The sequence below is a fragment of the Macaca mulatta genome, chromosome 20, assembly GCF_049350105.2.
Source record: "Macaca mulatta isolate MMU2019108-1 chromosome 20, T2T-MMU8v2.0, whole genome shotgun sequence".
Classification (NCBI taxonomy): Eukaryota; Metazoa; Chordata; class Mammalia; order Primates; family Cercopithecidae; genus Macaca; species Macaca mulatta.
In genome coordinates this window covers 8,824,469-8,837,084 of record NC_133425.1, presented here as the reverse complement: position 1 = coordinate 8,837,084, position 12,616 = coordinate 8,824,469, and the positions used below count along the sequence as shown (strand labels likewise).

Sequence of the window (12,616 nt, the reverse complement as noted above, 5' to 3'; positions counted from 1 at the left end):
TTTCTCAGTAGGCTAATTTCTCCTGCATTGGCAGGTGGGGAGGAGAGTAAGTATATGTTAGGAAAAGGAAATGCTAAGAAATATACTCTGAAAATAGAAATGCCTGCATCTCCTTTCTACTTAGCTCTTCATCTGGACAGGGATAGCATGCTTTTTCTTTAAAGTGCTGTCGAGTGAATAGTGACGCATCATAAGCCATGCTGCACATAAAAGCAGCCATGGTGTCATATGTACACACATAAACCATGAATATGGCTGTGTTTTGATACTTTATTCGTAAAAGCAGAGACAGTGGGCTGGATTTGGTCTGAGCTCTATGGATTCCTATGTTGGTTCTCAGAGGGACAAATACACTGTGTCTAGACTGTTCAACTCAGCTACCATTTTAAGATCTGCCTGTATAAAGAACATTGCTAGATGTGGGGACTAAAGGATGAAGAAGACACAACCTGAACCTGTAGGGAGCTCCTAGGTTTGTGGGGGAGAAATGAATAAACCATACAGTCACAGGGCAATGGGTGAGTTCCCTGATTGAAAGACATTTGGATACATAATTCAGCCAGACGGGAATATGTGAAATTTCTTGGAGAAAAAGTCTTATTCATCCTGAAACTCAGCAGTCACACATTAGCAGAACTCAGGAGCAAACCTTTAGGTCCTCTAAAAAGACTTCAAACTTTTAAAATGAAGAAAGGGAAACATCCGCTAGTCTTGGGACCATCTCTCATCTAATTAGGCCATTTGTGGCTCCAATGAGAAGAGGGTGAGACTTGGTTGGTAGACATGATGCTGTGTGACTGAGAAAGTCACTTGCCCTCTCTGAGTCTCAATTTCTGAAAAAGGAAGGATGACCCTTGCCCCTCTTGTCTTAGGTCATAGAGAAACAAATTAGATGATGATCCAGAACATGCCTTGGCTGTTCCAAAGTGTTAGGCATCTGCAGTAAACAATTTTTGCTTTTTTGTTTGTTTGTTTTTGGATATTCTACATAAAAATGCAAGATTTGTTCCCATAGTAGGATGACAATGTGAAATCCAGAGTAACAACAAGACTTTTAGTCATTCGGGGGGTACTTTCATTTAGGAGACTTGAATTCAAGCCCACCTTTGGTCAGTTTCTCACTATGTCACGTTTCTGGAATGAAATTTTCTGCAACCAGATAAACTGAAGGCATGAAATTTGGTGGGCATGCAGGCATCCTTCAAGTGTAAAAATGCAAGGCTCAGAGATGTAGGGAGAGTGGGTAAACCAAGAAGTCCACCCCCAGCAGGGGGTTCTTGAAAGCCTTTACCAAGGTGCAGATTTTGCAGCCTGAAAAGTTCACAGGTTTGCCTCTGGTTGGAGATGTAGAGAGACTTACACGAACCACATTGGTCTTTCTCCAGGGGATAGCCTGCTGAACATCTCTAAGTCACCTCGGTAAGGGTGTAGAACACACAGATTTCTGGGCCCCATCCCAGAATGATCCATTCATACTCTTACGGACTCAAGATAAATTTTTCAAAATAATCTTCACAGGTGACACATAGGATCCAATCTTTTAACAAGCCACTGTCTGATACCTTTAGGGAGCCAATCCTGTAATCGTGTAGCATTTGACCGACATTTGACCCAAGGCAACTATTTGACCTTGGACATGCTACTTCACCCCTCAAGGCCATTCTTCCCACAGCTTTAAAATGGGAATTTATGAATTCATTCATTGGAAGAATGCTGATTGAGTACCTCCTAAGCGCCTGGATAAGAACCAAAGACTAAGGAGGGTAGATGAAAAGCGAAAGGCCCACAAAGTTCTTACCCTGGCTTCTGGCACCGTGTGGGCATACAGTAGACATGAGTCATGAAAATTCATTCTTAACTACCCTCCATATATCCACCTTGGAAAGCAAAATTACTGTTTAGAGGACAGAGTGCAAGCCTTGGATTGCGTCTCTTGTGTATCAGGGTTTGCACACAGCTCCTGGGCTGCTCTTAATTTGCGAAGCATACGTTTTCCCTGAATTAAAACCTCCACCTAAAAAGAAAGACTTTTATATTTTTAAGGCAGATGGGGTTGGGGTTGGAGGCAGGTGATGTTTCAAATGGTTTCTCTGACTGAAGTCAAGCAAGACTTCCTTATGGATCTCAGATGTGTCCTAGTTTCTATGAGAACATATTAAGGAAGAGAGGGAGAGAGACTAGGTGAGAAACAGAGAGACTGAGAGAAAGAGATGTATAATGTATATAACATAATACAATCACAAAGCAGAATTTCATGGCAGATAAAACATTCTGATGGAGAGGCTCACCGCTGACTGATTATTTGATGCTTTCGATCTTTTATATTGAATTTGAGATGACAAACCTACTTTTCCATTCAGCCCTGCCCTGCAGCTTTCCCCGACATTTTGTTATCTTCACCTAAACCTTTCAGGAAAGGCCTCTGAACCTTTCTCCTATGCTGGCTGCAAGGGAAATAGGATTACTGCCTTCTCCTTTAACAGAGACCAAGCACTCTTCATTGACAGGTAAAATAAAACTATAAAATAATTTCATTCCATTTTAAAAGTAGGGGAAAAAAACTCTTCAGAAGAGCAATGGTGGGGTTCATTTAGCATAAATGCCCACTAGCATTTGCTGGGAATACAAATCCCATCTACCTTTTTCCAGATGCTTATCACATTATATAGTATTTTCATGCACTTAGTTCACAAGTGCTCTCAGAAAGGCTTATGGCACTGGCTCAGTACTTTCAGTGTGCACCAGAAGCAGCAGGATGCTTTTTAGAAATGCACATTCCAGGGTTCTAGCCTTTTCGGTGCTGATTTTATCAGCCTGGGGTAGTTGGTGGACTGCTGGAGTTTGATACTGATTTCTGAAAGCCAGTTGCTAACTTGTCAGGAATTCTGTAACTCTGCTGTTAAACACAACCTTTAATAAAAAATGAAATGACATAAGCCCACAAAGTATGTATATAGTAAGAAAGTATATGTATATACATATTATTAATATATATGCATATACATTGTTGTATATGTATATGCATATACAAAAAATATGTATACTGTATTTAATATATACTACACATGTATATATTCATATTTATATATTATATAGTATACAGTATATATTAACTATACATATATAGTATAAATATATACGCACGTTGTGTGTGTTTATATATATATATATACACACACATGTCTTATTTTGAGATAGGGCCTCACTTTGTCACACAGGCTAGAGTGCAATGGCATAATCATGGCTTACTGCAGCCTTGACCTTCCAGGCTCAAGTGATCCTCCCACCTCAGCCTCTCAAGTACCTAGGACTACAGGTGTGCACCAGCATGCCCAGCTAATTTTTGTATTTTTAGTGGATATGGAGTTTTGCCATGATTCCCAGGGTGGTCTTGAAGTTCTGGGCTCTAGTGATCTACCACCTCAGCCTCCCAAAGTGCTGGAATTACAGGCGTGAGCCACCGTGCCTGGAATCAATAAAGTATATTAAAAGGTAATAAGAAGTAATGAGATTTGAATATTTTTTAAAATTTGTTTAGTGTATCTGCATGGTGGAAACATTTCTGCATATTTTTTCCTAACTCCGTGTTCAGTGATGAGGCATTGGTATCTCGCAATTGGCCATGATGGGAGTATTTGCATCACGGAAACTGGCAAATGCTTCAGAGCAGTCTCTGGAGCCCTTTCCCCCACCTTTCCTCACCAAGCTAGTTGTTAAGCATTTACCAGCACATCACTGATTAGCGCCAGCAATATGTGTTTATAACAACCACATCAAGTAATACTAACAAAAGTGCTTTCTGGGTCACAGTTGAAGAAAATGCTTTTTTTTTTTTTTGAGACAGAGTCTAACTTTGTTGCCCAGGCTGGAGTGCAGTGGTACGATCTTGGCTCACTGCAACCTCTGCCTCCCAGGTTCCAGTGATTCTCCCACCTCAGCCTCTCGAGGTGGGATTACAGGTGCCCACCACCGTGCCTGGCTAATTTTTGTATTTTTAGTAAAGTCGGGGTTTCAACATGTTGGTCAGGCTGGTCTGGAACTCCTGATCTCCAGTGATCCACCCACCTTGGCCTCCCAAAGCGCTGGGGTTACAGGTGAAAACCACCACGCCTAGCCGTTTTTTGTTTTTTTAAAAACAGTCATCAGAGGTATTGTATTCTGGTCATTTTTCCAGTTGCTTTACAATTCTCTTTGGCAATAAAGCTGTGCCAAGTATTGATGAAGCCCTCAGCTATAGAATAAGAAACACCTGGGTTTGAGACCAGGCCCCATGACTGGCATGTGACAGTAGACAAATTACTTCACCTCCATGATGCCTCATTTCCCTCATCTGTAAAATGGGTTTATAATACTGCTCTGTGGACTCACAGCAAAAAGTAAGACAACATTACAAAGACTGTATCAAGCCTGGCTCCAAATAATTGTTCAATAATTGATATAATTGGTGTTTCATGACGTCCACGATGAGGACGATGTCGTTGTTAGCAGAGGCATTTGGGAGAAATCCTTAGAAACTATGGAAATGGTTGATAGATATTAAAATGACTTCGAAATTTTAAACTAAGTAGGTTTCAGAAAACAACAAAAACAACCTTCATATCTAATTCAACAAAGAATTATTTTCAAACAATAACAGCAGTGCATAGCATCACACATGGGTCATCCATTTATCCCCATGGTACCTCTAAGAAGTTGGTGGTAAAATTATGCACATTTTACAGATGAGGAAATTAAAGCCTAAGAAGGGGTCCATATAGCTAGTAGATAGGAGGGTGGGTCCTAGAACTAAGGAACTGAGCCAGTGCCATTCCACTAACGTCATGCAGCTTTCTTGGGCATGAAAGTCCGCATCCAAAAGAGAATGTTGAAACTGAAAACAAGGATAGATCCATGAAGCGGAAATTCAAGGTATAAGTTTCACACTGAATTGCTTATACAAATAAATCTTACAATATTCCAGAGTTACCTGTGGCCATTACAGGAAATATGTTCCATACATTTATCTTGGGTTCCATCATGTAAGAAAGGGATATGAGTTACGCAAACAACTACTGACTTGACAAGTAATGCTATTTCTTCATGTGCCATGGTTGAATGAAATAGAGGGGAAGTATGCAAATCTAGCAGACAATCTGGTATACAGGACACAGAACTAGCTGTAGTGTTGGGAGATGCAAGTTCGAATCTTGGCTCTCAAAGTTGACCGAAGAGCCGCGTGATGTTGGGCAAAACTTAAGACTTCTCAGGGCCTTATAAATGGTGGTCATGATACTTAAATTTTAAGCTATCATGAGGATGCCACAAAATCTAGATAATTTAAAGTGTTTAGCACAATGCCTTCATTATCAAAGCATTCAGAGTTATGGCTACTTTCTTCTTGTATAAAATTTAATATTTAGGTTCAACAAATAAGCACTAGTATGTGTGGGTACAATTCCAGGTGTTGGAAATGCATCGTGGAGAAAGTAGGAAAAAAATGCCTCCTCTCAAGGAATGTAAGTTTTAGGAGGAGGAGGACGAAGCATAACCGAATCAATCAGAGCACTGCAGAGCATGTTAGAAGCATAGGCACCATGAGATAAATACTGAGCAGGAGGAAAGGACCGTGGAGGTGGACTTGACATTTTCAATGAATGGTTTTGATGAAGGTGACATCTGAATCACAATTTGACAAAGAAGAGTGGGCCACAGGGAGAGCTTAGGCAATAATGGCCCAGTCCCAGACACAGCCAGTGCAAAGGTCCTGCAGTGAGAAAGTGATGAAGCATGAGGTTGGTACAGAACGTTCCAGGGGAAGACAACAGGAGATGACGTCAGAGACCTGACAAGGGCACAGGAACAGGTCACGCGGGTCTTCGTAGTCCGCTGTAAGAACTTTTGCTTTAAACAAAAAATGTTTTTTAACTTTTTGAATAACTTGAGATTTACAGAAAATTTGCGAAGATAGCACAGAGTCCTCTCATATCCTTTTCCCAGCTTCCCCAAACACTCACATCTTACCCAACTACGTGCATTTATCAGAACGAGGAAGGTAACGCTGATGTCTGACTATTAACTAAACCATGGATTTTACTGAAATTTCCGCAGCTTTTCTACTAATGTCCTTTTTCTGTTCCAGAATCCATTCTAGGATATCAAGTTGCATTTACAGGATTCTGCCTTTTGCTGCGACAGAAATGGGGGAGACATCAGAAGGCTTTTAACAAAGGAGAAAAGTAAAATGATTTCTGTTTTAGCAAGATTTCTGAATGTTTTCTTTCTGTACTTAAATCTGAGTTGAGAGTAAGACGGTGGGGAGATGCATTGTAATTTAATGGGCTTCTACTAAAATCCCCCCTTATCCTACCCACAACAATAGCAAATACCCTTTATCTGATTTATTCTGAAAGAAATGGACAAAAACAATTATCAGGTATTTTATAAATACACAATACTATCTAAATGCTAAATAATAAACACAATATTCATTTCCTTAGTGTTCTACTTGGCTTTTATTACTACAAATGCTAATTGTCCCGATACCTTGGATTTATGTTACTCCGTTCTCCCTAATAGCTAAGTATTTTCAACTTCTATTTTCTTAATTGTCTGAACTCATAAGCTTACTTGGTTAGAACATGGTGATAATGTGGCCAAGATTACAGGTTTGATGTCATGCATTTGGCTTTGTACAAGGAAAAAAAAGAAAAGGATGAGTGCACGGCACTCATAAAATTTTTTTCCAAATTGGGAATAGTTAAGTTATAACTGTAGGGTGCTTAAAATTAAAAAATAAATAAAAATAAAAGTAAAAAAAAAAAGTTAGAGGCTCCAAGTGCTCAACTAATCTGAATTCACTGATGCTCACTTTATGGCAATTCTAAAGGTAAGCAGCTGACTTTGAACATCTCCACATTTCTGACAGGAAGCAGATCTAGAGAAGCTAAGCCTGTTTACTCCAACTAACACTTAGTCTACATGACTCAGAGGCTGAACTTGGGAATTGGGTTTTCTTTGTTCAGCTCTTTTTCTCTACCACATGCTGTGCAACCTTGAGTGTGTTAACTGACCTCTCTGTGCTCAGGTTGCTCATGACTAAAATGGACATTTACCTAAAAGTATATAAAACACAGGATTGCTGTAAGGATAAAATAATGCATGGAAAGTATTTAGCACAGTCTCTGGAAGATAGCTGATGAACTGTTCCTCGGATGACTAAATATTTCTGTGCATTCCTTTGCCTGCTACTCTTTGTTCCCCTAGCTCGACCCTAGAATACACGCATTAAATTGAAACTGTCTGTTAGTTTTCCCATCAGCCCAACTAAGCTCTGGGCTCTGACAGAATAGGATGTGGGTAACTTTTTTCTTTTTTGAGACAGGATCCCGCTCTGTTGCCCAGGCTGGAGTGCAGTGTTGCGATCATGGTTCACTGCAGCCTCAACCTCCTGGGCTCAAGCAATCCTCTCACTGCAGCCTCCCAAAGTGCTGGGATTACAAGTGTGAGCCAGTGGGCCTGGCCTTCTTACATTCTTTAATCCCAATGTATAGAGCCTGACTTACACTAATGGCTTTTGAGCAGAAAGTAGCTCTTCAAAAACACCTGCCAGGCTGACAACCTAGACTTCGCTGAAGTTAAAGGTCACCATCTACTAAAAATCTTGTCTCTTCTCAGCTCCAGCAACAGCCTCCTTGGTTTATGAGTTCATCAAGATTGGGTTGTGACTACCCTAACATGTGGAGTGAGTCGGCTAACTCTATGCTACAGTAAGCACTCCCTTGCAGCTGGGGGTTAGGATACAGCTGCATCTTGGTAATGCTGGACACTGCCTTCTGAAGTGAGCTGTGCACCTTCCAAGCGCACAGGCCAGTTGCAGATCTTCACTTGATCGGGAATTTTGCCATAGGCATCCCCTTTCTCTTGTGAGTATTCAGCAGTGTTCAGTAGTACCTGATAGTCCTACACATCTAACACTCATTTTTAATTGTTATGGAAGATCTCAGGCTATGTATACCACTTTTAAAATTGTAGATACTGGGCTGGGCGTGGTGCCTCATGCCTGTAATCCCAGTGTTTTGGAAGACCAAGGCTGGAGGATCACTAGGGGCCAGGAGTTTGAGACCAGCCTGAGCAACACGGGGAGATCCCACCTTTACAGAAAATTTAAAAGATTAGCTGGGTGTGGTGGTGGACACCTGTAGTGCCAGCTACTCTAGAGGCTGAGGTGGGAAGATCATTTGAGCCCAGGATGTTGAGGCTGAAGTGAGCTATGATTGCACCACTGCACTCCAGCCTGGACAGAGAAATAAATTAAAAAAAATTTTAAATGTAGAAACTGGAATTTTTTTTTGAAAAGAAGGAAAAAAGGAGGGAGGGAAGGAATGAAAAAAGGAAGGAGCACATACCTTGTTTCTCCTGAAATATCTTACTTGCTTACTGAGAGGAAAGAGAAAGTATGCTTAAGAGTGTCAAGTTAGGCCGGTCAGGGTGGCTTACGCCTGCAATCCCAGTGCTTTGGGAGGCTAAGGCGGGCAGATCACCTGAGGTCAGGAGTTTGAGACCAGTCTGGCCAACATGGTGAAACCCCATCTCTACTAAAAATACAAAAATTAGCCTGGGGTTGTGGCAGGCACCTGTAATCCCAGCTACTCAGGAGGCTGAGACAGGAGAATCTCCTGAGCCCGGGAGGCAGAGGTTGAAGAGAGCTGAGATCACACCATTGCACTTCAGCCTGAGCAACAAAGCAACACTCCATCGCAAAAAACAGAAAGGAAAAAGAGAGTGGCAAATTAGTCGTTCACAACAAAGAATGGGTGTCGGAAATGCTTTAGACATCAATCTTATAGGGTCATGAACTATGGATTTCTTGTTTTTGCTTCGGCAGCACATATTAAGAATTGAGTTGAGGTTCAGTTCAGATTTCGCCTTAGAAAGCATCATTATCAATTAACATTGACCCAGTGGTCATTCAGGCCGTTCCATTAGAGTCAACTCTGCATCTTCTCTGAAGACACCCTGGTGCTAAAGAAAAGGCTTCCAGAAAACGTCTTCTGAAGTCTTTTCACCTTCCAGTGCTCAAGTCCTTTACCTCTAGATGTAAAATGAGTGTTCTGTCTCCTCTCACAATAAAATAAATTGATGGAGTCTACGGATTACATAAGAAACTACAGCTACTGATCAAAGCTCTCATTGACACGGCAATAAAGAAGCATACCTGGAAACAAGTAGTAAAATTCTACTATGAAAAAAAAAGTACAAGGAAAGAGAAATCTGGAAACAAAATCTAGGGATAAAGGAAGGATAACTGGATAAAGATATTCTCTACTGTACCAACATGGGAATTAAAAAGGGGTGGTGGAGAGAATGGGATAAAATGACTGACACAAGTGGGAATGAAAATCTCCTTATACAATTGTAGGGAAGGGTAAAAATGCCTGCCCTGAATATCATAGAGAATGAAGAAATGGAGGATGTGGACACACGGCCTTTGCACATGCTATTTCCTCTGCTGGAATAGTCCTCCTAGGGTTTGTCATATAAATGATGGACTCTTCTTTATCCTAATGTCATACAGAAATGTGCACTTCTTTACAAAACCTATCTTGACCACACTATCCCATCGTATGTTGGAAAAAAAATTTAAAAACACTGCCAATGTCTGTGGTGTAAATATTGCACATCATGGCCTATTTCAAGCTACCAGTGGGATCTCATTGAACACAGATTTGGCTAGTAATGCTCCTAACTGGCCCTTGGCAGCCTATTCCAACAGCTTCCCACACGCCGCTGATCCAGCTAGAGTAACTCCTACCTGCTCCTCCAGGTTACAGTATTCCATTGCATTACCCTTTCAAGTTCTTTGTAACATTTCTCACATTCTGAAATCACCCCCATTTATTTGCTCACTTATTGACCATTTCCCTCAAAACAATGTCAGCTCAGTAGCACGGAGCTCTGGGCTAACTGGATCACTACTGTCTCTCCAGTGTCTCATGGCTTTCATCCAGCAAGTGCTCCCCAAATACTCCTTATTTGGGCCCCCATCCGTTGTCGTATGGCTTAGAGACTCTCTCCAGGCAGTGAGCTGGGGTCCCTGGAAGGTGCTTCTCATCTGCTTCCCCTCTGTGGATGCTTCATGCTGTCTAATGTCTGAAATCACTGTTGCTTGTATGTTGACTTTTTTCTAAACTTCAGTGGTTTTGGGGGAACAGGTGGTGGTTGGTTGCATGGAAAAATTATTTAGTGCAGATTTCTGAGAACTTTTTAAAAGTTCTTTAAGGCAATGATGCACACCGGTCCCTGTTACTCTATCATGGTGAAAGCAGAAGTCCTATATGCATTGCCTGTTTAGATGAAAATCCCATTAATGCTTTCTTTTTTTTTTTTTTTTTAATGGAGTCTCACTCTTGTCACCCGGGCTGGAGTGCAGTGGCACAATCTCAGCTCACTGCAACCTCTGCCTCCTGGGTTCAAGGGATTCTCCCGCCTCAGCCTCCTGAGTAGCTGGGATTACAGGTACCTGCCATCATGCCCGGCTAATTTTTGCATTTTTAGTATAATTGGCGTTTCACCATGTTTGCCAGGCTGGTCTCAAACTCCTGACCTCAAGTGATCCACCTGCCTCAGCCTCTCAAAGTGTTGGGATTACAGGAGTGAGCCACTGCACCTGACCCCCATTAGCATTTCTGAGTCTAGGTGAAGAGAGGTAGTCATTGTGGACACTGAGGATTTTTAAAATTCAGGGCAGTGTCTGAAAATTCACTGTAGGTGCCCTCCAGTGAGTCCAGAGATAGGATGCATATTCGTCCAGAGGCATAGTGCATATTCTAGAAATTTCTAAGGCTTCCTACTTCAATGAGGTCGGAATTAAAAATGAGAATCCTCTTTGAGCACTGTTTGTTAATATGAAAAGCATCATTTAATTAGGACTAATATAAGATGCCCTGTAGAGTGATAATTTAATAATTTGGCGTTTTATTTATACAGTGCCCCCAGGCTGCTCATTAAAAATGGAAAAGACATTCAATGGGACAACACAGCTCTGCTGCTACAAACATTCCACGGGCTCTCAGATCATAAAGGTCCCCCTCTGGGCATCGTCACAGCCGCCTCCATAGCCCCAGAGCAGATATGCGTATTGCCAAATTAACCTTCACGGGCAGAGGAATCCAGAAACCACTTTTTCTCTCTGGAACTCAAGGGTATTTCCCATCCCAGGCAAACATAGACTCTGGAGGAACTCACTCAGGAGAAGGGTAGGCTGGGCACAGTGGCATTCCAGCGCCTTGGAAAACCGAGGAGGGAGAATTGCCTGAGGCCAGAAGTTGGAGACCAGCCTGGGCAACATAGAAAGACCTCTACCTCTACAAAACATTAAAAAAATGAGCCAGGCATGGTGTTGTGAGCCTGTATTCCCAGCTACTAGGGAGGTTGAGGTGGGAGAATCGCTTGAGCCTAGGAGGACAAAGCTGCAGTGAGCTATGATCACACCACTGTACTCCTGCCTGAGTGACAGTGAGACCCTGTGTCTAAAAAACAAAAGAAAAAGAGAATGATATGATGATGGTTAATATTGTCAACTTGGTTGGACTGAAGGAGGCAAAGTACTGCTCCTGGGTGTGTCTGTGAGGGTGTTTCCAAAGAAGATTATCACTGAGTCAGTGGACTGGGAAAGGTAGACCCATCCACAATCTGAGAGGACACAAATCTACTCAGCTGCCAGCGTGTCCAGAATAAAAGCAGGCAGAAGAATGTGGAAAGACTGAACTGGCTGAGTCTTTCAGCTGACATCTTTCTTCCATGCTGGATGCTTCCTGCCCTTGAACATCCATCAGACTCCAAGTTCTTCAGCTTTTGGACTCTTGGACCTTCAATCACAGACTGAAGGTTGCACTGTCACCTTCCCTACTTTTGCGGTTCTAGGATTCGGACTGGCTTCCTTGCTCCTCAGCTTGCAGAAGGTCTATTGTAATTGTGTGACTCAACTCTCCTTTATAAACTCCCCCTTATATATACATGTATCCTATTAGTTCTGTCCCTTTCGAGAACCCTAATACAGGTACTCTTCCTGCTTCAAAACTTTCTAGTGGCTTCCCCATGCACTTACAATTAAACCTAAACTCCTCACTTGGTTTGCATGGCCCTACCTTTATAACCTCATTTCAAACACTTCTTTGCTCATTCACAGCCTCACAGCACTCAGCAGCCATAATGGTTGTTCCATACTGGGGGCTAGTGAAGTCATAGGCATTGGGAGCTACTTTCCCTCTGTAAATAACTTCAGGGTGTTTCCCACCTCAAGGCCTTGGCATATGCTGGCTCTTCTCTCTGGAACCCCTCCCTTCCACTGTTTGCCAGACTGGATCCTTCTCATACTTAGTCATCAGCTGAAATGCCACCTCTTCAGAAAATCCTTCCTGTCCACCCTCTTGTCTGTTTCTCTCCTATCACCATCTGGGCTAGCCATTACTCTGATGTGTTTCTTTGGCTCCCTGGAATGTGAGCTCTGAGATGGTGCCTTTTCCTTGGTCTGCCTATTCAACATCTTTCCAGAAGCCAGAGAGGTCAGGTCTTCATAGTGACTATGTCATTCATCATGAAGTGGATCCCTAACTAAGAGGCAGAAACATGCCATCAT

General features: G+C 42.1%; 1 protein-coding gene and 1 long non-coding RNA gene across 51 annotated transcripts in view; one reads left to right on the top strand and one right to left on the bottom strand.

Moving 5' to 3' along the window:
• Positions 1 to 12,616, bottom strand: part of RBFOX1 (RNA binding fox-1 homolog 1) — a 2,485,711-nt gene that overhangs the window by 151,137 nt on the left and 2,321,958 nt on the right. The gene's annotated exons all lie outside the window — the stretch shown is intronic.
• On the top strand, positions 8,639 to 11,850 carry LOC144337907 (uncharacterized). The gene is made up of 2 exons (XR_013411548.1): positions 8,639 to 10,566; positions 11,370 to 11,850. It is a non-coding gene; the product is annotated as an uncharacterized LOC144337907 (long non-coding RNA).